Source organism: Myxine glutinosa, chromosome 2 (assembly GCF_964187855.1).
Source record: "Myxine glutinosa chromosome 2, kmMyxGlut1.1, whole genome shotgun sequence".
Lineage (NCBI taxonomy): Eukaryota > Metazoa > Chordata > Myxini > Myxiniformes > Myxinidae > Myxine > Myxine glutinosa.
This window is the reverse complement of record NC_136262.1, coordinates 267285657-267312632: the sequence shown is the minus strand read 5'-3', so window position 1 is coordinate 267312632 and position 26976 is coordinate 267285657. Positions and strand designations below refer to the sequence as shown.

At 48.3% G+C, this 26976-nt stretch overlaps 1 long non-coding RNA gene across 1 annotated transcript; it reads right to left on the bottom strand.

The window, feature by feature from the left end:
• Positions 1-8091: 8091 nt before the first annotated feature.
• LOC144890751 (uncharacterized) lies at positions 8092-17087 on the bottom strand. Its single transcript, XR_013622521.1, has 2 exons — positions 16482-17087; positions 8092-10247 (listed from the first exon to the last, which is right to left on the bottom strand). It is a non-coding gene; the product is annotated as an uncharacterized LOC144890751 (long non-coding RNA).
• Between the last annotated feature and the right edge of the window lie 9889 nt (positions 17088-26976).

Genomic DNA, 26976 nt, shown 5'->3' with positions numbered 1-26976 from the left:
GGGTATAGGTAAATTGTGGTTGGATATTGGCATCTGTGGTGCGGGTGAGAGAATGGTATTTGGATGGGTGCATTAGTGTTGTGGAAATGGCTGGGCGTGTAGCCTGTTAGTGTGTGTAGTTGGTTTGGGCACTCCACCACTGTGAGGATGTCGGCCAGGTGAGGCCGCAGGTGGGCTCTGGGAGCCGGTAGTAGTTGTTGTGGATGGGGCTCGAGGATCCGGAGGACGGACCCGGGTATCCCAGTGCCAGAGGGCACCGAGTGGGGTGACAGAGCCAGGAGGGGCCTTCCCCAATTAGATAGGTTAGGTGAGGAGCTATGTAAGCTCGGGTGGCAACTACAGTGGTGGAGGTGTGCAGGTGGGTAGACCTGCTGGGAGAGCTACACGTCACAGCCCAGAAATTGTGCAAGGGCACCGGGAGATGAATCGGGGGAGTGAGACCCCAAATTGAAGAAGCACCACAGTTTGGTCAATGGGAATTGGTTTTTAGAACCCATAGTGTAAGTTGGCCAATGGATTGGCAGGGAAAGACCCCGGGTAGAGTAAAGAGTGTTAATGTCATTTAGAGGATAGTTAGGATTGAAATCTCCTTGCACCATCTACATCCACTCACCTGAGGTGACAGGTACTCCACACCATGCCATGTTTAATTATTTTTATGTGCAAATGTTTTGGATTGTGAGACGCATCATGACGTGGGTGTGACATTGCACTTTGTGTTCCATCTCTCCCTCCTTATGAGGATTGATGATGAATTGGGTGATGGCAAATTTTGGCTAGAGGGATTGTGGAGACGAATTTGGTATAAGGGAAATATGGGGAAGATGTGACAGTAGCGACGGATTGGTAAATGTGTAGATTTTTGTAAATATGGGGTAAGGGCAAGGGTAGTGTAGGTGACAAGGGGGGGGGGGGGGGTGACGTACGGTAGGGACGAGCTTTCTCACTTTGCCCTCCGTACACATTTCGCCTTGCATTGCCTTGTTTGATGTGTACCCTTGTGACCTTACCCCTCGCTCATTTGTCTTCCCCCTTTTGTCTCCCACATGACCTGTGCGCCATTGGGTGCCGAGGGGAGCGTGCGTGAGTCCGCCATTGTGCGCCCGGAACTCCCAGAACCAGCTGTCTGCATCGATGCACCACATGATGGACCACATGTCTGTGGCCGAGCACCACTTATGGACCCCATGGGTTGGGGCATGGCCCCTCTGCTGGAACCGGCCATGAGAGCCCGAAATCTTGCTGGTGGACCTGGGCCACAGGGCACCGATGCCCCACAGGTGAACCACACTAGTCGGCCCTGTGGGCCATAAATAAAATAAATAAAAGGGACACGTTGGGTGCAAGTTTTAATACAAATAGGCCGCCAGCAAAGGAAAAAGACAACATCTGGAAGAGAAATAATAATAGCCAGCAGAGGGAGCCGAAGAGCAAGAGATCACCTGCAGGGTTAGGTGTTGTTTGGTTATTTTTATTCATTGAATATTCATGAACAATGGTGACTGCACCGATTGGTGCTTGAGGGTGTGTTGGTGCGTTATAGGTGCTTTCATGGTGCGTCGATGCAGAGCAGACTGTCTCCCCCCCCCAGAAAGAACAATCACAGGTCCTGGGTTAGTCTTGTAAATAAAAGTAGCGTCAATTGTAAATAATGCTCCCCACCGTCAATGTATAGTTTGAAGACCATTCCACAATTTGGTTAGCTGTGGGCGTAAGTCTGTTAGGCAGGGTGCAATGGAGCAGCGGGACACATTTATTTATGTTTTAAAACTGTCGCACTCAGGGTCAGGTTAAAAGTAGAGGGAACTACACCTACGTGTCACACTAAATTTAAGTTGTAGGCCCGGGACGTGCCTAAGAGGAGGAGGGTGCAGTGTTGTGGATATGAGAATGGTTTGTTTTTTTTATTGTATAGTAAATTGTTGTAAATATCACCCTCTGTAAAATGTAATGATTCCTTGTAAATACCTCCGTAGTGTAAAGATAAAAAGGGCGTCTCGGTAGTTATTCCATAAACACCACATTGCAGGACCCGATAAAACCCTTGTTCAGTAGCTTATATCTTATTATGTGTCTTAGGGTAAGGCTGTGTCTCCCATTAATTTAAATACTCCATTGCACCAAGTGAAATAAGAGTAGATCCCCTTTCATTTCATTTCAATGGCCAACTGCATTTTGGGCGGTTTTCTTCAACCACCATTGGCCACGAGGCAGGGTTGGGGAAGAAAGGCGTGTCTCCACCTCATCATAGAGGGGAGGAGTGAGCCAGCCCCAAACAACCAACCGAGCACGAGGGGTTTGGTTTGAGAGGGCGGAGGAAGAGCGATCGGGGAGGTTCGCAAAGGTTCAAGGGTGGGGCTATATATAACCCATGAGAGATGCCCCCAAGAGGATGCGCTTTTACAGAGACAAGGAGATGAGTCTGAAAAGAGAGGTCCATGACAAGAGCTGAGTTGGTCGTCAGGGGTGGTCAGTGGTTGCGTTGAGTGGTTGCGTTGGAGAAAGAGTGGTTGGAAAAAAAGAAAGAGAGAGGAGAGAACCCGTCACGCCAGACCCCCACCAGCGCGTCGGCTCCGACCGTGATCCGACCCATGATCCGACCCGTGATCCGACCCGTGATCCCACGCACATGACAGGATCGGTGGCATCAGCGGCCGTCGAGGTCCAGCCCGACGTCCCGTGCGGGATCAAGCTCCAGCCATCTCCGTGCCGTCCTCCCCCTCCAGCCACACACCTCCTTCCAGCCAATCCACTCTGCAATTCCCTGTGTGAGTCATCTTTGTTTGTTCTGTCCTGGGTAGGTAATTAAGCTTGTATAAGGAATTCACTGTGTCACCTGCGTCTCATGTCCGTGTACATAATCGTGACTGCCCTTTTTGCTTATGTGTGTAAATAGTAATAAATCCCGTTACTCTTCTGTACGTCTTCTTCCTCTTTGCATTCGGTCGCTTTAGAGTTTTCCAGATTGAGTAGCTGTGGCGCGATACGGCCAACGTTGGGTGAATCGGGTTTAGTGGGGAACAACTGTTCGGCCATGGTTATACCTCCGCTCGGTAAAATAACATCTAATCCGCGGACCGTAACAATATGAATGGGGAAGAAATCTTGGGTTCATTTTACTCACAAGAATTACAAAAAACACAAGTAAATAGATGATACCCTTGAAAATAAAAAATAAATAAATAAAATGTAATGGGGATACGTTCTTGAGATCTGTGAACCCCAAACACAGAATCCCTCAACTTTTCAGTTGGGGCTTAACGTTTGTGTGTACAATGGGGATACGTTCTTGAGATCTGTGAAACCCAAACACAGAATCCCTCAACTTTTCAGTTGGGGCTTAACATTTGTGTGTACAATGGGGATACGTTCTTGAGATCTGTGAACCCCAAACACAGAATCCCTCAACTTTTCAGTTGGGGCTTAACTTTTGTGTGTACAATGGGGATACGTTCTTGAGATCTGTGAACCCCAAACACAGAATCCCTCAACTTTTCAGTTGGGGCTTAACTTTTGTGTGTGTGTATGTGTGAGTGAGTCATAATAATTATTATAATATACAAACCCTAACCCAACCCCATCCCTAACCCAACCCCATCCCTAACCCAACCCCATCCCAAACCCAAACCCATCCCTAACCCAACCCCATCCCTAACCCAAACCCATCCCTAACCCAACCCCATCCCTAACCCAACCCATCCCTAACCCAACCCCATCCCTATCCCAACCCCATCCCTAACCCAACCCCATCCCTAACCCAACTCCATCCCTAACCCAACCCTAACCCAACCCCACCCCTAACCCAACCCATCACTAACCCTCACATTCAAAATCCCAACCCTAGCCCAACCCCATCCCTAACCCAACCCCAACCCTAACCCTCACATTCAAAATCCCAACCCTAACCCAACCCCATCCCTAACCCAACCCCATCCCTAACCCTCACATTCAAAATCCCACCCTAACCCTAACATAATTTTTTTTCTTTTTTTAAAATACGTTTTTTTTTTTTCCCCTCTTCTTTCCAATTCTGTCTTTCAAGGCTTTCAAGTTTGAAGAAGTAGAAATGGGAAGAAAGAATTTTCCAGCATTTTCTTCCTCGAACTTTCTTGATATTGCTTAAATCAAGCATCATGAAACAAAGAACATTGTTCATTGCTTTAGAATCCAAAGAGTCTCCAAGATGGACCCCACAGGTAGAGTCTCCAAAATAAAACCAACTTTCCAAGTTCCCAAGGTGTAACCACATTCCTGTTGAGCCTCCAAGATAGGTATCACTTTCCGAGTCATCAAAACAAAACCCCCATTCCGAGTCTCCAAAAATATAACCATCTTTCCAAGTCTCCAAGGTAGAACCACAATTTTCAGAAAAATTGGGGGTTTCCGTGATAAGTCTCACATAGTATAACTGCGGACCATCAGGGAGAACTCTCCTTGCCCAATTTTTTATGGTTTCTGTGATGTGTCTCACATAGTATAACTGCGGACCATCAGGGAGAATTCCCGTTTCCCAATTTTTTAGGGTTTCTATGATGTGTCTCACATAGTATAACTGTGGACCATCAGGGAGAACTCCCCTTTCCCAATTTTCAGAAATTTGTGGGTCTCCAATATATGACTTGTATTCTGGCTCATCAAGGTAGAACTTGTTCAGTGGGTTTTGTTTTGATAACTCACAATAAGTATCATCATGGTAGAACTCTTTTTCAGGATTTTGTGGATCTCCAAGGTATAACTCTTTGGCTGGGTCATCAAGGTAGAACTCGTTCTGTGGGTCTTGGTTGTTCAAAATGTCTTCAAACAAAAAAATAACTTTATCCCAAGTTGTGTTAAAAGTAGAATTTTCATTTCGTATCTCAGATACAATTTCCTGTGGGAGAAAATAACAATGTATTAATTTAATACAATATTTTTATTTGTATAAATCAAGCTCTATGAATATTAAAATAAACTTTGTCAACTCTTAAACGAGTCTCATCGAAAAAAAAAAATTAAATTAAATTAATAATTAAATAAATAATTAAATAAATAAATAAATAAATAAACAAACTTACCTCCATTGATAAGAGGTTCGAGTCCAGTTCATCAATCTGAAGGTTGAGTTCTACACAGGTAGTAGGACTCCAAGGAATAGCAAAGTTATCCCATTCCATTTCGGCATATAGTAGTCCATTCTCAAGTGAAGTAGAAAGCGTGTTTGAAAAAGCCTGTGTGGTCAGTGCCTTTTATAAGGACTAGGTGTGTCATTTCCTGTGGAAATTCCCTGGGCATGTCTTAACTGGAAATGATGTGATGGAAATTCCCTGAAAATGATGTAATGTCTTAACTGAAAATGGTACAATGGCAGAGTTTATAAAGTGGGTGGGGCTTAGCAAAAAGTGGGCGGGGCTTAGCAAAAAGTGGGCGGGGCTTAACAAAAGTGGATGGGTTTAACAAAAAGTGGGCGGGGATTAGTAAAAAGTGTGTGTGGTTTAACAAAAAGTGGGCGGAGCTTTAAAAAAATGGGCAGAGCCTACCAAAAAGTGTGTGGCACAGGAGGCGCTCAGACAAGAACATTGAGGCAGGTTTACCATTTTATCTTAGCTCAGTTAATATATCTTGATAAAGAACCAAACTCAAACATATACTTTGTTAATGTATTAGATGGTGAAGAGAGTTGTAGGAGAATTAAATTATTTCCCACACATAAACAAATATTTGTAGGATCATTGTTTCAGTGGTCTACTAAACAACAATGATCATTGATAGTAAGAGTAAAAGGCCCATAAGACCAAGGGGGGGCAGGAATAGAGGTGTTAAGGCGAAATGAAGAAAAGTGATGGTGAGAGGAAAATGTACATGTAAGTGAATGGAGATTTGGGGCTGTCCCAGGAACAACATTTATCATCTACTAATGTTCCTCATGGGGGGATGTTTCATTATTACTTGAGACGTTTTGATAAGTCACATGGTTTGGCCACAATAAATAATGGAAGGAAAATCCTTAAAAGCTTCTAACTCTTGAACCACTGCATTGATCGACTTCAATTTTTAATGCGTTCTAGAACTCATCAAGCCGAACAAGTGTGCAAAATTTCAAGATGATTGGATGTACGGTCTGGAAGCTAGAAGTTGTTATTGCGTGAAAAAGAAGTACTGCAACACATTTTCTTACCAGGCCATGTGACATAACCACCTCTTCGGATTTGGCAGTTGCTAGAGGGTGTTAACATTCGAAAGCAACAAATCTGGGCAAATTCTGATGAATTTTCATAAAACTACACTATATTGTCATTTACATTGGAAAATAACATTGTAAAACCCTCCGCCGCCTCGGCTTATTTCTCGCGCTGAAGTTCATCCTGTCTTCAATTTTAAATAGAAAGAGAGGTATCTGCAAGCAATGGTAACCTTTATTTGGTGGAAATCCGATGAAAAAAGACGAAGTTATTCGAAATCTGACATTTTTAATTGATCGTGTGTGTGTGTGTGTGTGTGTCAGAAACCACCTTTTCTGATCGAAGTAGAGTTCCACCAACAGGCTTGAGAATGACGAGACCTTTATTAAAATAACACTTTATACGGATCCGGAGGAGACAGACATCTACAGCAAGCTACAGCAAGAACATGCCAAGTCAAGCCTTCCTGAAAACACATTGATTCTCATTCATTTATATATGAATACGATTATCAGAAAATCTCCGAGAGAACAAAGCGACTGGCGAGAGTCCCTCCCCGTCATTCCTAGCCCCCACCGTTATCCGCGCTGTCATTCGGGGGAGTGCAGCACGCACCTTATCATTCGGACCAGATGTGATTTCAAAACTCCGACGAGGCAGAAAATATAACTCATTAAAGGGAGGGTGCATTCTTGGCTTCGACAAACCCATAAAGTATATGGGTTTGTTCAAAATGAGTAATTCAGAGCATGTTTATACAGAGTCAAGCGTCGCTGTGATTAATACAAAATATATATGGTTCACGATAGGTTTTATGTCTGCAACCTAAACATTCTGCTAGTGTTACGCAAAATCACGCGCATGTGAGCGTTCTCCTGCCCGCGGCTCGAGGCGCCGTCTGAGAATCATGATAGGGATTTTACGACCGGCCTTATCTAGCCTCGAAAGTGCACACGTATACAATTTGTCCAACACGACTGAAGCGAGCCTTTCCTCATTTTAAATGAAAGCGAAGCAAAAACCTCATTGTAACTCAGGCGTCACTGTCATTAAACAAAACAGTTAATGTTTTTGGCAATTTATCAAAGGATTTATGTCTACGATTCAAGCAGCCTACCTAAGGTTCGAATACATTTTATTAACTCATGAAATAACATTATAGAACAGCATTTTATAACATAGCTTACGTGGTAATACGTCAGTCAACCGGCATTTATAATTGAGCATTAAGCAGTAACAAATCTGAGACCTGACATTCCTTCCTCTTGTCTCGTCGAGACAAAGTATCTCAAGAGACAACGTGCCACATCGGGCTTTATTGAAAGACCATCGTGTAATGCGGGTATCTCCCAAGGGCATACCGTGCGCCCATAGCGCCTCGCCCGTGCATTTGGGGAACGTGTCGTGTGGTGCGTGCTTGGAGCCTGAGGGCTCAAAACATGAAAGTTCATTAACGTTTCGGATCCACAACGAAGACGTCTGGTCCAGATGAGGTTCTGCTCCGCCAGAGGGTGCATCACTTCCCCTGCGGAACTGGCTCCCCCCACCCTTTGCAGACGCAGTCCTTGCAGATCTTCGAAGTTAATCAACGGTCATGCCCATGAGGTCCCTCACGTGTTGCTGTTCTGGGGAATACAAAATGTCGTCAGTATCTTGTGTCTCAATTTCCTGGTCAGGGTACAGAGCGTAAAAATCCGAATCCGAATCACTTGAAGCAAAGAGATCCGCAACATGTGGATCAAAGAGATCCGAAACATTTGAAGAAAAGAGAGGGACTTCCTTTATGTCAAAGTCTCCCATGGGCGCCTGGTCGGCTTGCGGGTCTAGGACATCCGCGTCGGGTCCCTCAACCGCCAGACCCAGCGTCGCAATCAGATCCATAGTTGGGTCAGAAGGGGGCGTGCAGCTGTCAGCTTGTAATACATAAGAGGCGTTAGCCAGTACACGCAAGGGGTTTATAGCACAAGTATCACAGTCATCACAGACACCGTTACAGGCAGCAGCCAGTTCCCACATGGGATCAACACAAGTATCACAGTCATTACAAAATTCAATGCAATTTTCTGGAGCGCCGGTCACGTCTGCCTTGTTGAAGGACCCGTTCAGGTCGACGGCCTCTGTGGTCAGAACCATAGTCGTTGTCGGCGGCTTCTTCAATTTCCATCCTGTAAAATACTTTCTCATACAGAGGAGGACTAGAGATTTCATTAGTGCCCCCCAAATTACTACCCCGATTATCACAGCCAGTGCGGTCAATAACCACTTCACTATGGTGCCCGTCCATCCCTGGAACCAGTCAGTGAGCCAGCTAAATGTATAAGAATTTTCGCGCGCGATCCGATCGATCGTCAGGGCGTGGCTAGTTTCCCTTAGTCTCACTATTGCGGCTGACACTCCTTCAGATGGATCGGGTATGTAAGTGCAACATTTTCCCTCTATTATTCCGCATACCCCTCCTTTCTCTGCCAAGAGCATGTCCAAAGCCACCCGATTCTGCATCACCATTGTACGCATGTGAATCACCGTATCCAATAGTATGTCATGAGCCGTAGCGGTGTCGTTTGCCACCTTTTCTAGGGCCAAAGCCAATTTATCTATCCGGAAACTATCCATGACTGTGCCCGCTCCTGGGAAGAAGAAACCAAACACCTTTTCCCATAGGCTCCCGTGTAGTTTAGTGGTTCCATCTTCGTTCATGACTGACCTCTTATAACGCCTGTCCAAGGACTTTGGGTCTAGCTCATCCAGTATCTCAACGTCAGGAAGGACTGAACCCAGATAACATGTGCCCCCCCAATTATTTGGTAAATAGGGGTAAGCCTTGTCGCCGCATATAAACATTGTCCCATGGGGTGGGACCAGGTGGGTGGATAAGCACTGGGTTCCCCTTACCACCCCATTAATCCTACTAACCCCCCTAGAGAATGTTATAGCCGTTATGTTGTGGTTGTGTTTATCTTGCAGTACTATTCGTAGTGTAATCCCCGAGCTCCCTTGTCCCAGCTTCCCGGGGAGAGTGTAGGCGCATTCTGATTCTCCCATACGCAAGTGGCCGGAACCCTGGAGGCAGACCGTCCCTTTCTGTGGTTTGACCCAGACGGGGGCAGGCCTCTCGGCCACATGGGCAATCATTGACGGGCGATAATTAAATTGTCGATTGCAACTCTTGCCGTTGTCAACCCCTTCTCTTTCCAGCGTGGTGACTAAACATGGGGAATCGATAGGTTGTGAGCAGAGGTCATTGAGGGACAGAGGTAGCACTATCATGTGTATTCCTGTGGTGCCTGCTTGGGGAAAGTGCATGCACGACCAGCAGTGTGTCCTATTTTGAATTGTTGCCACCTCCCTGGCCACTTTCCAATATGTGTTTTCCCCCTTCTTTGGGGCCTTATTCTGGGGGTGTGGCGTGAGTATGTATTCGATGCATGGTGTGTATTTAGTTTCGCCCCTGGCCGCGCCAGGGGTCCAGACGCTGCACCGGACCTGCATGGTCATGTCTTTCCCTAGGCGTGTGCGTGTTTGTAGCTTAAAATCAGGGGTTCCCCATTGGTATCCTGGTTGGGCCAAGGTCTTAATTCTAGCTTGCCCGTCTTCCCGGAACTCTCGTTGCTTTTGTAGTACCATGCCAACGCGTCCAGGCCCTGCCGACAGTGCTAGCCAATTTATGTTCACCCAATTTGTGTGCAGGGCTTTCTGTTCGAAACATGGTAGTGATACTCTTTGTCCCCATGTTACGGTGAGGTGTCGGGTTTCGTTTTCGCATCTATTGGAATCGGAGTTTCCCCTAGCTGCTGTCGCTACCAATAGTATCGTACCTATGATTAGGCCCATCCTTACTGTGGTTGCTGTGGTGTAGTGTCTGGTGCTTGTATGGCCAACTTACAGTGCGTGGCGTGGATCCACGAGGTCTTGCCCTCGCAAAAGACGGCCGTTGGTGTAGTCAGCAACACCTGGACTGGTCCCGTCCACCTTGGTTCCAAGGCGTTCTTGCGGGTGAAGTGTTTTACGAGCACGTAATCGCCGGTCTGGAAGTCGTGGATGGCGTGGTTTGTTGGTTCAGGCAACGCCTCTCGTACCCGGGCGTGAATGCTGCGTGCCACATTGGACAATCCTCTGCAAAACTTTAAAAGCATGTCATCCATCACAGGCAAGTCAAATTTGGACATGTCCATCGGGGCCGAAACGGGCAAACTCATAGGTCGTCCCATTAATATCTCGTGGGGGGAAAGGCCCGTGGTGTGGCCCGGGGTGGAACGAATACTCATTAACGCCAGCGGGAGTGCTTCCGGCCACTTCAAACCTGTGTCTGCACAGATCTTGGCTACCTTAAGTTTCAGCGTCCCATTGGTGCGTTCCACAAGTCCCGCTGATTGTGGGTGATAAGCGCAATGGAAAGATTGTTTCACGCCCAGTGCCTTTAGGATGCCCTTAATCACCTCTCCCGTGAAATGGCCCCCTTTGTCTGACGAAATTTTCTGAGGGATGCCGAATCTGCACATGAAATCCCGCACGAGGCGCTTGGCTACTGTCGGGGCGTCTGACTTAACGCATGGATAGGCCTCGACCCATTTTGTGAACATGTCCACGATTACCAGGACATATCGGAACGACATACTTGGTTCCATGTTAATGAAATCGAACTGGACATGACAGAAGGGCCCGATTGGTCGAAGATGGCCCGCGTTATGTGGGTGCCTAGGTGGTGCCCCCCTGTTGTGTTGTTGGCAAATCGCGCATGACCGGCACACCTCAGATGCGATTCGCGACAGTCCCGGTGCCGCCCAGGTATAGTTTATCTGTTCTATCACCCCCCTCTGGCACACATGGCCATTTTGATGTCCCATACGTGCCAGCCAAGGCAGTAGTTCCTTGGGTGCTATTGGTTTTCCGTGAAGGGTCCACATCGCATTTGGTCCGGGGCGTGTGGCCCCTCGTTTTACCCAGTCATCATGTTCGGCTGCTGTTGCTGCGTTTTGAAGTTTTATAACGTCCTCATTAGTCGGTGAGGCGATGGTGATGGTGCACTCATTTTTCGAGGAAGGGGTTAGTCCTGAGGTCGGTACGTTGGCAGTTTGCGTGTGTGCCCCTTTTGCTCGCGTTACCATCGGCATGTTCCGTCCTATTTGTTGGTTGGCCGCTTTTCCTGCCGCTACGTCCGCTCTGGTGTTGCCTCGGGCGACGTCAGAGTCTGTCCTTTGGTGGCCGCGACATTTGATCACCGCGATAGCGCGGGGGAGCAAGATGCTTCGGAGTAGCCCTTCAACCAGTTCGCCGTTTTTTATGACCGAACCCGCAGATGTGAGAAAGCCTCGCATCTTCCAAATTGCCCCTTTGTCGTGAACTACCCCGTGCGCGTATGCTGAATCTGTATAAATGTTGACGGCAAGGTCCGCCGCCAAGCTGCATGCTCTAGTCAAGGCGCACAGCTCCGCCTGCTGGGCGGAAAATGTGGGCGGAAGGCGCCCGCTTTCTATCGTCTCATTATCTGAACACACCGCGTATCCGGATAGCAAAGAGCCGTCCCATCCGCGTTTAGCTGATCCGTCGACGTAGTACACACGATCGGGGTTATCGAGGGGAACGTCCTTCAAGTCCGGACGTACCGTAGAGACTTGCTGTACTACATCAACACATACATGGGGTTCGCCCTCCTCTGGGGTGGGCATCAGTGAGGCCGGGTTGAGTGTAGTGCAACGTTTAATGGTGACGTTGGCGGCCGTAATCAGTGCTGTTTCGTATTGCATTAATCTAGTGGTCGATAAGTGTTGTGTTGTCCGCTGTAGTAACAGTGAAGTGACGCAGTGTGGTACCTGTAGCGTTACCGGGTGCCCCATCACAATGTCCGCTGTCCTTTCCACTGCGTACCTAGCCGCTGCCACGGCTTGCAGGCACACCGGAAACCCTTGCTCGACCGGTTCCAGCTTTTTACTAAAGTAGGCTACCGGTCGTTCCTTATCTCCATGAGTCTGTGTCAAAACGGACTGAGCAAAACCCCTTATTGCATGAGTGTAAAGGGTGAATGGTTTCGCATAATCGGGGAGTCCTAAAGTCGGTGCCGTTACCAATGCCTTTTTCAGCCCCTCGAAACAGCGCATCAATTCGTCCGTCCAAACCAAGTAGTTTGGTTCTCCTATTCTGGTGGCTTCGTACAGCGGTTTAGCAAGTAGTGCGTAGTCAATTATCCAAGAGCGGCAGTAACCCGTCATACCTAGGAAGCGCAACATCTGTCGTTGCGTACTTGGCCGTGGCGATTCCATGATAGCGGTCACTCGTCCAGCATGCAGTTCTCGCTTCCCGTGTGAAATGGCATGACCCAAATAGGTTACTACCTTCCGTACAAATTGGAGCTTTCTCCGTCCCACCTTGTGGCCCTTGGCCGCCAAGGCTCTTAGCAGGGCCATGGAGTCCCCTTCGCAGGCTTCCTTGGAAGGGGAACAAATCAACAAGTCGTCAATGTATTGTAACAACACCGATCCCCCTTTTAGTTCCACGTCTGCCAAATCGCGGTGCAGCGCTCGGGAGAACAGGGTGGGGCTGTCGGAGAACCCTTGGGGTAACACCGTCCAGGTGAACTGGCGCCCCCTAAAGGTGAAGGCGAACAAGTATTGTGACTCAGGTGCGATAGGTACGGAGAAAAAGGCAGAGCATAGGTCAATGACGGTAAAATGTGTTGCGTCCGGTGGGATAGATGTCATAAGGCCTTCCGCATTTGGTACCACTGGGTGTATGCCTTGTATGACTTTGTTCACTTCCCTCAAATCCTGCACGAACCTCCATTTATCCTGCATTGGTTTCTTCACGGGCAAAATCGGTGTGTTGCATTGGCTGTTAGTTTCCACAATTATTTTCTGTTTCACCAAAGATTGAATCACTGGCTCTATGCCCGCATCGGCCTCGTGCCGCAATTTATATTGTCTCACGTTTGGGAGGGGCATTCCTGGTTGGATCGGTATTACCAGAGGTTTGGCGTCGCGAATTCGCCCCACGTCGTTGTCGTGTTGGGACCACAAATCGGCCGGGACCTCCTCTAAAAGGCCATCGGACTCGCCCGGGCCCTGAGGCACCGTTCGTACAACGTGGGTGCCCTTTGGGGGCAGGTCTGTCTCTTCAAATTTTCCTTCTATACTTTGCTCATCATGGGTGATTACATACCCCTCGTTTTTGTCGAGCACTGTCACTGTCCAGTGGTCCACTTCATAAATGGCGCTGCACGGAATTTCTCGCAAGCGCCCCATCATCCATCCTACACTTTCCGCCGGCCACCCTTTGGCGGTGGTGAGGGTAACATGGGCGTCCACCCCTGCGGGATACTGAGACAACGCCCGCTGCTCCGCAGTTAGGGTTACCTTGACGCCTATTCCCTCCCGTCCAACCCATATATTTGACAACGATAGGTCCGAATTCTTACCTATTGACCCCTTTATCCTTTCTCGGTACTCGTCATCATCGCCCCTAGCATCGTAGTAAGCCGTGCAATGGGGAGGGTTGTCCTTTATGTCTGTTGTAATTTGATGTACGCGCAGCCAATCTCGCAACCCGTCGTTCCGGGAGCACACTGTGTCTAGGACATGTATCCAAGTGGCCAAAGCCCTCTTTTCCAGGCTCCACCAGTAGGCGGTGGGGCCGGGCCGAGACAATGCCGTCATTAACAGATCGCGTTTGGATTCCGCGACGTCTACAAAAACTCCCTGCTCCGTACATGAAATTTGGCAGCCTAAACGGCAAAGTAGATCCCGTCCCAACAAGTTAGTCGGGGCGGTGGTAGTCATCAAAAAAGCGTGTCTAGCCTCTAGTGGGCCGCACACCACTCTTACCTCTTCTGAAATAGGGAGCGCTTGGGGCAAGCCTGAAACTCCCACTATCTGGACATCCCTATCTGTGGGGCGCAAGGATGGTAGCTGCCCCTCGTTAATAGTACTGCGAGTAGCGCCCGTATCGACGAGAAAGTCTACCTGTTGCCCATCTACGTCTAGTGTCAAGGTCGGCTCCTCGGTTGGTGTCATAGTCAAGAGGGGACATTCTACGGGCGGCCCGCCGGCTTCCTGTCAATAGGCTACTTGATTTCTCTGTGGCGGGTACCCCTGGCGGGGCCCCCGGCAATCGCGTTTCCAATGTCCCGTCCGTCCGCAACGGAAGCACGCCCCCTGTGGAGCGGTGGATGCGGGGTACCTGTTGCTATTGCGCTGACCCTGTTGCGTCGGACGCCTCGCAGGCTGTTGGTTCCGTTGGTCCCATTGTGGCGGCCCATTCCCGTTCGCTCCGCTTGGGGCCCAATAACTTGGGGGAGGCCCATCGATTTGGGAAGGGGGTCCCTGTGGATACCCGTTCTGGGGAGGGGGCATTTGTACTGCCCAGGTCTGTGGAGGGGGTGCTTGCATGGCCCAGCTCTGCGGCTGTGGAGGGGGCCCCTGCATGTTCCAGTTTTGGGGAGGGGGTCCTTGTGTGTTCCAATTCTGGGGAGGGGGTCCTTGTGTCCGCATGTCGACTCGTCCCCTGTCGTTATCGTCGACGTCGTCGTCGTTTTCGTTATCGCGGCCCCACTCTTCGTTGGGCTCTATCCTAGTGTTCCGATTCTGGGCCCGTCCTTGGCCTCGATTCCCCTTCTCTTTTTGGTTGAGTTGGGCCCGTTTTTCCTGGACCAGCATTTGCAACATGTCGTCCTTAACATCGACCTTCTTATCGTCTCCGTCGCCACATTGTTCGGCCGCTTCAACTAGTTGGTCGGTTGGGGTGTTTCTCCATCCTATCATAGCCGTTTGAATGCGCTTCCTAACTGCCGGTCTCATCCCTTCTACCAAAAAGTTGTTCACTACAGCGTGAGGGAGATCTTGTGCCCGCACCTGGCCCAGTCCTCCCCACTTTAACACTGCTCTTTCTACCCTCTCTCTCCAATCGATGGCTGCTTCGCCATGCTTCTGTTTTAGGCCGTATATTTTATTCCAATCTGGCCCTGCGGCTGGCATCAGTGCGGTGTATACCCCGGCCAACAATAGGTCGACCAGGGCCTCCCAATCGGCGAGGGTCTGGGCCGCGGTTGCGGCCGGGGGCGGTGCTACATTTGGCCAGCGTGCGTGTACTTTGGCCTGGTCCCACACCCGCGCGGGCAATACAGCCTTCCCCATGTGGCAGACGTCCCGCCAATCTGCACCTGTATTTTGTATCCACATACGCATAAATTCCGGTATCTGACCGGGATGTTCAGCCAGCAGGGTTCTCACCAGCTCCTGCATAGACGCCAAATCTGATTCTCTCCAGGGTATCCTGACGTTAATGGGTGCCCCCCTGTTCAGTCCTATGGTTTTTAAGGGACACATCCCGATTGTAGGCTGTGGGTTCTCTGATTCCGTGAACCCTTCCAATGAGGGGTACAGTTCTCCTAGCCCCTCTGGGGCCGCGAACCCGCTGTCCGCCCCACTAGCTTCTTGTTTTCTAAATGGATTGCCCGGGCTAAGGTGAACCTGAGGGGCGGCTGGTCTAGTTTTCTGGGGGTCTAACCCCTGGGGAAACAGGGGCGGGGGTGGGGGAGGTGGCGCCTGTGGCCCGGGGACAGGGCTCAGGGCTTGAGGGGGTAGGGGCATGGCAGCTGCCTCCCCTACCGCGGGGTCTTGGTCCGGATTTTGGACGAGCGGCATTAGCCGCTGATTTTCTTGCTTAACTACCTCCCTAATTGTTTTGTCCTGAACCTTGTCTGCTTGCTTCTTTTGGTCCTGAAGCTTCAGTACTTCCCCTGCCAGGCTAGCCTGTCTTGTGGCCGCCAATCGCTTCATTCCTTCCTTTTCCCACCACCCAAACACCTTCCAATAATCGGGTGGGAAGTGTTTCTTTTCCTTTTCTAGCTTATCCAAAGCTCCGTACAACACTTCCAATTTGTCAAGTGCAAACGATCCCTCCTCTGGCCAGGGATGACTTAAATCTTTAGTTAGCACAGCCCAGTCCTTTATTGGTCTTACCGCGGCAAAATGATGCCTCTTAAACATGAAAGATGCCGGGGTTCCCTTGAGGGGTTCCCCTTCTTTCGTTAGCTTGTTTCCCATCTTGTTGCTCTGGGCTGATCCTTCCTGGAAAGTTCTCGGCCTACTCAACCTTTACGGCTGTCCGACCTCACTTTCCCCCTCGTCCTTGTTAATTATTACGTTACCCTTAAATAATATCCAGCGCAAATATTGTAACGTTACTCTTAAATAATATCCAGCGCTAAATCTATCCTTAGCTTTACTCTTAATGTTTATCCAGCGCAAATATTGTAACGTTACTCTTAAATGATATCCAGGTGATTTCAACAAAGACACGTCATTCTGTGGCCTGAAATGAGCCTCTACTTACAATTTCTGTTCGGAGAGCAGGCAGAGCAGAAGGCAGAAAGGAACGGGCTGAACCCGCTCCAGGAAGGAAGGTACGACGTGCCGGCGTCCCGGCGTTCGGACAGCCTTCCTTCTGTCGCTCGGGGTCCGCTCTCTCTGTCCTCTGTCTGCTGCAATCCGAGTCACGGCACCAAATGTCAGAAACCACCTTTTCTGATCGAAGTAGAGTTCCACCAACAGGCTTGAGAATGACGAGACCTTTATTAAAATAACACTTTATACGGATCCGGAGGAGACAGACATCTACAGCAAGCTACAGCAAGAACATGCCAAGTCAAGCCTTCCTGAAAACACATTGATTCTCATTCATTTATATATGAATACGATTATCAGAAAATCTCCGAGAGAACAAAGCGACTGGCGAGAGTCCCTCCCCGTCATTCCTAGCCCCCACCGTTATCCGCGCTGTCATTCGGGGGAGTGCAGCACGCACCTTATCATTCGGACCAGATGTGATTTCAAAACTCCGACGAGGCAGAAAATATAACTCATTAAAGGGAGGGTGCATTCTTGGCTTCGACAAACCCATAAAGTATATGGGTTTGTTCAAAATGAGTAATTCAGAGCATGTTTATACAGAGTCAAGCGTCGCTGTGATTAATACAAAATATATATGGTTCACGATAGGTTTTATGTCTGCAACCTAAACATTCTGCTAGTGTTACGCAAAATCACGCGCATGTGAGCGTTCTCCTGCCCGCGGCTCGAGGCGCCGTCTGAGAATCATGATAGGGATTTTACGACCGGCCTTATCTAGCCTCGAAAGTGCACACGTATACAATTTGTCCAACACGACTGAAGCGAGCCTTTCCTCATTTTAAATGAAAGCGAAGCAAAAACCTCATTGTAACTCAGGCGTCACTGTCATTAAACAAAACAGTTAATGTTTTTGGCAATTTATCAAAGGATTTATGTCTACGATTCAAGCAGCCTACCTAAGGTTCGAATACATTTTATTAACTCATGAAATAACATTATAGAACAGCATTTTATAACATAGCTTACGTGGTAATACGTCAGTCAACCGGCATTTATAATTGAGCATTAAGCAGTAACAAATCTGAGACCTGACATGTGTGTGTGTGTGTGTGTGTGTGTGTGTGTGTGTGTGTACAGGGGGATGTGTGTGTGGAGGGTGGGGGGGGGGGGGGGTGAAGGGAAAGATGTGGGGGTTGGGGTGTGTGGGGATGTGTTTGTGTGGGGATGTGTGTGTGGGTGGATGTGTGTGTGGGTGGATGTGTATTTGGGGGGGGGGGGGGGTGGTGCGTTTTTGGTGATATGTGGGTGTGTGTGTGTGTGGGGGGGGTGTGTGTGTATGTGTGTGTGGGGGGGGAGGGGTAGGGGTGTGTGTGTGGGGTTGTGTGTGCGTGCGTGTGTGGGGATGTGTGTGTATTTGGGGATGTGCGTGTGTGGGTGCGGGAGGGGGGGGGATGTGTGTGTGTGTGTGTGTGTGTGTGTGTGGAGGAGGGGATGTGTGTGTGGAGGGGGGATGTGTGTGTGTGTGTGTGTGTGTGTGTGTGTGTGTGTGTGTGTGTGTGTGTGTGTGAAGGGGGGGATGTGTGTGTATGGGGATGTGTGTGTTTGGGGATGTGTGTGTGTGGGGATGTGTTTATATGGGGATGTGTGTGTGGGGTTGTATGTGGGGGGATATGTATTGGGGGGGGTGCGTTTGTGTGGATATGTGTGGGGGGGGGCGTGGGGGTGTGTGGGGGAGGGGGTAGGGGGTATGTGTGTGTGTGTGTGGGGATGTGTGTGTGTATTTTGGGATGTGCGTGTGTGTGGCTATGTGTGTGTGTGGGGGCGGGAGGGAGGGGATGTGTGTGTGTGTTTGTGGGAATGTGAATGTGTGTGTGTGGAGGGGGGGATGTGTGTGTGCAGGGGTGTGTGTGTGTGTGTGTGTGTGTGTGTGTGTGTGTGTGTGTGTGAAGGGGGGATGTGTGTGTGGGTGTGTGTGTGGTGGGCGGGGTGTGGGGGTGTGTGTGTGGGGGGGGATGTGTGTGTGTGTGTGGGGATGTGTGTGTGTGTGGGGGGATGTGTGTGTGTGTGGGGATGTGTGTGTGGGGATGTGTGTGCGTGTGTGTGTGGGGATGTGTGTGTGTGTGTTTGTGGGGATGTGTGTTGCTTGTGTTTGTGGGGATGTGTGTGTGGAGGAGGGGATGTGTGTGTGGAGGGGGGATGTGTGTGTGGAGGGGGGATGTGTGTGTGGAGGGGGGATGTGTGTGTGTGTGTGTGTGTGTGTGTGTGTGTGTGTGTGTGTGTGTGTGTGTGTGTGTGTGTGTGGTGTGTGTGAATGGGGGGATGTGTGTGTGTGGGGATGTGTGTGTGTGGGGATGTGTTTATATGGGGATGTGTGTATGTGGGGATATGTGTGTGGGGATATATGTGGGGGGATGTGTATTGGCGGTGGGTGCATTTGTGTGGATATGTGTGTGCGTGTGTGGGGGGGGGGGGTGGGGGGGGTAGGGGGTGTGGGGGGGGTAGGGGGGATGTGTGTGTGTATTTGGGGATGTGCGTGTGTGTGGATATGTGTGCGTGTGGGGGCGGGAGGGAGGGGGTGTGTGTGTGTGTGTGTGCGTGCATGCGTGTGTGTGTGTGTGTGTGTGTGTGTGTTTGTGGGGATGTGAGTGTGTGTGTGTGAAGGGGGGGATGTGTGTGTGGAAGGGGGGATGTGTGTGTGTGTGTGTGTGTGTGTGTGTGTGTGTGTGTGTGTGTGTGTGTGTGTGTGTGTATCGGGGTTGTATCCAAGGGGGTTGTGTCAAAGCATGTCCAATGAAAGTGGGGTTGTATCAAAAGTGGGGTTGTATCAAAAGTGGGGTTGTATCAAAAGTGGGTGCGAGTAAACCGTTCATCACTGCACGCAGTTATAAAGTCGCAGTTCTAGTTACTATTATTATTACTAGGACGTGCCCGTACGTGGGTGCCCGTTCCTTGCCAAAAAAAAAAAAAAAAATGTCTTCGCCCATGCATGCATGGGCGTGCCCATGGGCCAATGGGCGTGCCCGTAAGTGCGTGATGTGACCGTATAATGAATGTATCGTCCCGACGCCGCAGCTCGGATGGCGCTGCAGTTAATCGGGCCTGTATCGGCAGAGTTATTATAAACGTGTACTACAATCGATCGTACCTTACAGCGTCTGCTCGCCACGTTCAGCATCAGTACGTCGTCACTATGACTATCCGTAAGTCCGGAAGTGACGTCCTCATTTGACTGTCCGGAAGGTCGCATATCGCAGTTACGATGAATCGCAAATTAGTTTTAATTAGTTTTAAAACATAGTTTAACGCCAACATAGCGCCAACATAGTTTGCCAACGTGAAATAAATTGATACGCTCTCAAATGTGCCGTCCGAGGCAGAGTCTGTTCGCCACGTTCGGCACACGTGATAGCTCGCTGCTCTCTGATTGGTTGAATCGTTTTTTGGACATAGCTCGGTAACTACTTCTCCGATTAATATGAAACCTTGAAAAGGCACATCCTCAGGTCCCCAGCAATATACCTGGCAAGTTTCAAGTATATCGGACCTGTGGTTGTCGAGAAACAGCGGTCACAGACACACATACACACACACATACACACACACATACACACACATACACACAGAGATTACTGGAATTATAGATAGATATTGTCCAATTATCTAAATATCTATAAAGATCAGTTGACTTTTTGCTCCACCAAATAACAGCGAAATGGAGTTGAGTAAAAGGGTGAAAATTCTACAGATGCTGTGATAAATAACTACCTCTGTCGGTTTGAATGTTTGAAAGATAATAGACGTTTGGATCAATTTTTGAATTAAATTTAAAACCGGATATATATATATATATATATATATATATGTATATATATATATATATATATGTATATATATATATATATATATATATATATACATACATACATACATACATACATACATACATACATACATATATATAATATATATATATGTGGGGCTTGAGATCCCCCTCCCCCTTTGTCTTAAATGATGTTTGAGCAATTAACAAAATATAACCAATTTATATGTGTTGCTTTGCTTAACTTTATCCATTATATTTCCTGTTAAGGAGTTAAGTTACTGTGTTGGCATATTCTCTTTATTGTTCCTGCCATAACTGTGGCTCCATTGTATAAAGTTGCCAGCTGTTACCAATCAGATGAATGCCGACACTTTTACGATCACGGCCACCCTTATCTTCGTGTGCTTTTACTGACCTTCAACAATGTTTATCCAAGCTACGGACAATGTGTGATCTGGATATAGGCCAGACATGGTCTCCAGTTGAACCCCCATTTTCTTGCTGAACAAAGGGTGAGATCAAAGTATGAGCCGATGAGTCACCCTTTATCTTTCAATTGTGATGGCTATATAAAGCAAACCGGGTTCAGCTCCCTTTCAGAGCATCTTGTTGGAACGTTGGTCTTTGTGAGCTTCTATTTCAACATTTTGCTTTCCACAAGCTTGTGTGTATAACGAATCCAATAAATATATCAGTTGTTCCTTCTCAGTCTTGAGTCCTAAGTCAACGGATCCCGTCAATTGGCGAGCCAGGCAGGAGTCAGCTCGGGCAGACTCGGGACGTGGCTCCAGGCGCGAGTGAGTGGGAAAAAAACCAGCTGGTTTTAATCGGTCCGGGTGAGGTGAGTTTTGGGTTTATGTTGTTATAGACTGGGATTTTAGCCTAAATTGGAACCCACTCTGTCGCAGAGGTGCCGTTTGCCCCGTCCCCTGCTCGAGCCTGATCCTCGAACAAAATTTAAGAACAAGCCATTTGGGGCTCCGGAGCAACTGACTGTTTATGGATTCTTTGGGGTAACGATATGGGAGTAAAGTGCCCAAAGAGGGCCCAAGAGGGTAGGAAATAGATTGGTTTCGTAAGTAAGGTTAGAAGCGTCACAAGGGCGTAGGACGCCGGGAAAGTAAGGTACGGTTAGGTTAGCATACGGAGGGAAGAGTGAGATTAGGCGGGCGAGCCTCTCAGGAGTTAGGTTAGAAATCTGTGAAGGCGGGTGAGCCTCTCAGGAATACACCAGTATATTTTATGTTTAAAAGGCATTGCTATGCCACTGCGAGACCAGGAAAGGGATGGGCTGCGCTGACTAGGGGCCTGGGCGAACCATGGCCCGAAGAAGGGTCTTTCGCGCTGGAGAAATTGGATGTGCTGTATGGGGCATTAGATAAGTTAGAACAGGAAAAGAAACACTTTCCGCCCGACTATTGGAAAATCTTTAGTTGGTGGAAGGAGGTGGCTGTGAAGGCGGGCGAGCCTCTCAGAGGCCTGAGGAAGCAGTCAAACTAATTGCAAATGTAGGTGCAGGATAAGGCAGGATAAATGTGCAGGATAAGGCGATTAAGGAAATAAGATTAAAGCGAGCCAACGAGCGACCGATGCCGCTCGTTGAAGATCAAGACCCCGTGGAAGGGTTAGTTAGGTAGATACCAAACCCCTACCCTCCAAGCCCTAAGCTCTGTCCCGGGGCTTCAGGCAACGCCCCCCCCCTGCACCCTCCCCTTCACACCCCCTCCCCCCCGCCTCACCATTCTCACCCCAACTCACCTCGTCCCAAAATCCCCTTTTCCTTCAATGAAGTGAGACGTATATGAATGAATGGGGATTGTTGCACAAGATTGTTGAAGAAGATTGTACAAGGGGACGCGTGTGCATGAATCTATGCTGTACTGTACGTGGTTAATGACAAGTTGGAAGGTAGGCGTTGTACACGACCCAGGTCGTTGTGCTGTGAATTTTGGATCGTAACACTGCTGGGTGTGCGCGGTGGTTTGGGGTGCGGGCCGGTTTGTCAGTCGCGTGTCGTGGAGGAGTGTGTGAGAAGGCGCGTGATTCGAAGTGCGTTGCATGGGTGGGTGTGGGAGTTTCAGTTGGGGGTGCGTGGTTGGAGTCGGTCCGGTGTTCGCGCGACGTCTGGGAGACTCGCTGGTGTGCGGGTGGATGCGTGAATGTATATTGGAGTGTTGGGATTTGTATGGAAGCACGAAAGTGCGCACCGAACCAAAACGGCATGACGTCATCGCGTTGAATTGGTTGCGTCAGCCGTCAGGTCGATCGGCGATCTCTGAATTTAAATCAGATTTTTGTCGTGTGTATTGTGTGTATTCGCCATTGACGTGTGTATGTCGATTTTAGCGTCTATCCGAGGGTCCTGGTGATGTTCGTTTATAATTGAGTCTGGATCTTCATTTGTTTGGGACGAGATGTGAATTATTGGTTTGGCGGTTCTATTGCCGGTGTGGTACGAGCCTGTGGGTTTCTGCCGTGCGGCTCCGTGGAAGTTTGGGTATAGAATTATTGTGCATTCGGGCTGGAGCCGAGCGAGCCGCGAGTCGCGTGTGCGCTGTATGGGGGGGCCCTAGGTTTGGGGCGGTTGTTGTTGTAGTTGTTGTTGGGTGGACCATCTTGGGATCACGGAATGCGTTGAATAAAGAGATATGATATGATTTGATATAAAATGACATTTTATTCCGGCTACTCGGAGGCTTAGATTGAGGGATCGCTTGAGGACGGGAGCTCTGCACAGTGTGTTGTTGTGCGGATGCGAGCCCTGTCGGAATTTGGAATTTGCTGAATTAAATTCAGGACATGGGATTTGCTCAGAGTGCCGGCGATAACCTGCCTACTCTCAGAGGAGATGTGTCCCGCACAGGGGGAGAACCCTGCTATGAGGTTGCTCGGAGGATGTGTGCCCAAATGCAGTGTGGGCCATTGCGACTTTGCTGGATGTCGGACGCAGGATGTCGGACGTTCGTGTCAGACGTTCGTGTGTCTCATGTGGTGTGCTGTGCGCCATGTCAGTATAGTGGGGGCCTGTGCCAAATGCCATGCAATGTCATAAGGAATACGTTGTTTAAGATGAAATTATAAGGGGAATGCTGAATAAACGTTGATGTAACGTGAAGTATATAAAATAAGGCGATTGGCGTGGTCGAACGAGGATTTTAGGACAGTAATGAATTTCCGGTGCCAACCGGAAACCCTATCTACAGTGAATGAGGTACAGTGTGGATGAGGTCTCTCTGAATGAGGTAAATGAGGTTGTCTAGAGTGGATGAAATAGGGAATGGCATTTGCAAGACCACGGTACGGATGTGATGCGGAATGGCAGCTAGAAGATGCATCGATGCATTTGTGTTGATCGATGCGCCGGATAAAGACCTTTGGTTTGCAGGCGGGCGAAGGTGGTATGGTTTACTTATTAAGATGCATGTGGTTCTGAGGGCAGATTATGTGGGACAGGCTGCCCCACAGGCGGATGGGGGAAAATATTGGAGACGTGGCAGTTTGGAAAAGATAATGTGGTAGAATGCTCATCCATGGAAGGAGAACGGAGGTTATGGTTGTGGTATTCAAGTGTCGGTATGTGGTGTGGCTTGTGCCGGGTGAATAATGTGCAGAGTGAGCACAAGTGCGAAAGGTGTGCACCAGGTAGAGAGGGTGCTGCATGGTAGAGCACGCCTCCCAAGAAAGGCTGTGGGATTTTGGCAGGAGTTCCTGGACGGACCGGTTGGTTGTTGGTCTGGTACATACATCGGGTGGTTGCATTTGTAATGCCTAATGGAGTCTCACTGAATGCCGTTTACCAAGCTGTTAAACTTGGGAGGCTGAGTCAACCAACTGGGTGTTGATTCAACGACATGACAGGGACTTAAATCAGGAAAAAGGAAATATATTGTTGGATAAAACTGAAATTGTGTACGTAATTAGTGAACAAAAGAATATTGATTTCTGAAATTTGTTGTTGTCGTTGTAAACAGATTTCCGATGTCGACCGGAAAGCGTCCGTTACAGTATGCTTTGAATTGCCGAGTACAGTGTGTCTGGAGAGGAGGTCAGTCAGGTAGGATGGGGCCAGGTTATGGAGGGCGTAGTAGGTCAAGAGGAGGATTTTGTACTGGATTCTCTGGGGAATGGGGAGCCAGTGAAGCTTGTAAAGGACGGGGGTGATGTGGTCACGGGTCCGGGAATGGGTGAGTAGACGGGCAGCGGAGTTTTGGACGTATTGGAGTTTATTGGTGATTATTGAGCATGAACCATAGAGGAGGCTGTTGCAGTAGTTCAGACGGGAGGTGATGAAGGCGTGGATGAGGGTTTCTGCAGCCATGGAGGAGAGGGATGGACGGAGACGGGCGATGTTTTTCAGGACGGAGACGGGCGATGTTTTTCAGGTGAAAGAAGGCTGTCTTTGTGATCTGTTTAGTGTATTTGTCGAAGGAAAGGGTTTGGTCAAAGATGATGCCAAGATTCCGGATGTGAGTGGAGGTGGATACTGGGAAACCGTCGATGTTGAGGGCAAAGTCGTGGGTGAATTTGGTGAGTATTTTTGGGCCAATGAGGATTATTTCAGATTTATCATAGCTAAGTTTGAGGAAGTTGATTTGAAGCCAGGATTTTATTTCAGTGATGCAGTTTGTCAGGATAGAGCGGGTTGTGGTGATTGAGCTGTTGTAGATGTTGTCAATTTTGCTTTGGAAGAATGAAAGGAAGGAGATGCAGTTGTCTACTGTGAATGACTGGGTGGTTGTATTCGGTGGGCTGAGGAGTTTGTTTAGAGAATAGTGCTTTCGGGTTTCCGGAGCCAGAGTGGATAATTTGAGAGTAGTAGGCTGAGCGGAAGAGGGCATCTTTGTAGTGCTGTCGGTGGTCCTTGTAGGCTTGGGAGTGAATTGTGAGACCTGTTTTATTGCGGAGTCTTTTAAGTTGGCGAGCACGAGTTTTCATCAGGCGGAGTTCAGGGGTAAACCAGGGAGCAGAATGGGTGAAAGAAACTGATTTGGTTTTTTATAGGCGCAAGCTGGTCAAGGCAGGGTGAGGAGGATGGTGTGATTGATGGTGTCAAAGGCGGCGCTGAGGTCGAGGAGGATGAGAATGTTGAGGTTGCCGGCATCAGAGGAGAGGAGAAGGTCATTGGTGATTTTGAGGAGAGCAGTTTCAGCACTGTGGTTGAGGCGGAATCCGGATTGGAATGTTTCATACAGGTTATTGGCAGAGAGGTGATGTTTGAGTTGAGTGGCTACAGCGCGTTCCAAAACTTTGACAGAAAGGGTAGGTTGGAAATGGGTCTGAAATTATTTAGGGTGTCAGGGTTGAGTCTAGGTTTTTCCAGAATGGGGGTGAAGTTTCACGAGTTTTTTGGGAAATCGGTATGGGTAGCTGGATTACATTATTTTGAGTAAGTATTAGTTTGAGTAATTACGTAAGTAATTATGAGTTATTATGAGTAATTATGTGAGTATGAGTAATTAGTATTAGTATTAGTAAGTATGAGTATTAGTTATGAGTAAGTGATTATTTTAGTAAGTTACATGTTTCGTTTTGTGAATCTGGGGACAAGCTAGTTTGATGGGACCCTGGGGTCTTCTGTGTGTCTATGTGTTTGTCTGTCTGTTACACTGGACTCTTGGATGGGTTGTCATGAGACGAATTTCAGACAAAACCCTCTTTGTTATTTCAGAATTGATCTGCACCCCACCTCACTGTGAAACTTTGGACAGGTTGTGTGTGTCTCAGAGGTTTATGGACAAATGTAGAGTGAGTATGGTGGACAACGTGAAGTGGCTGGTGCGAAGGAAGTGGTTGGGAAAGTTGGACCCCCTTCACGAATACCCGGTAGGGTAGCTTAAAAGTAGGTAGAGGGAATAGGTAAATTGTGGTGGATATTGGCATCTGTGCTGCGTGTGGTAGAATGGTGTTTGGATGGGTGCATTAGTGACGTGTGTGCACACCAACAGGGGAAAGAGTAAAACAGGACACCTGCACTCAAACAGTGAGAATCTATTTTGAGTGAGTCACAGTGGGTGAGAAAAATTGACCAGACGGTAAGACATATGAGAACTATTGTATTATTTTTATTTTTTTATTTTTCTATTTTTATTATTCTATTTTTATTTTCAATATTTATTTTCACTATTTTTATTTTCAATAAATAGACCAGGTTATTTTTATTATTTGTTTATTTGCGAAAATAAATAAATAACAGGGGGAGGTTAATGGTGGTTTGTTGGCGGTAAAAATTGGTTGAAAGTCGAGTTGAAATAATTTATATTGGGATTTATATTGGGATTACAATTTATATGGGATTTATATTGGGATTTATATTGGGATATTGGGATTTATATTGGGATATTGGGATTTATATTGGGATATTGGGATTTATATTGGGATATTGGGATCCATCGTAGATATTGGACAGCCATTGGGCCAGAGGCTGAAATAACCTTGTAGGGAATTCTTATAGGGAATTTGGAAAATGCGAGGTTTCCTCACATCCGCAGGTTCGGTGATAAAAAAAATGGCGCATTGGTGGAAGGACTACTCCAAAGCATTTTGCTTACCCGCACTATTGCGGTGATTAAATGTCGCGGCCACCAAAGGGCAGACACTGACGTTGCTCGGGGCAATGCAAGGGCGGACGAGGGTCAGAGCTGCTATTGTAAGGTTA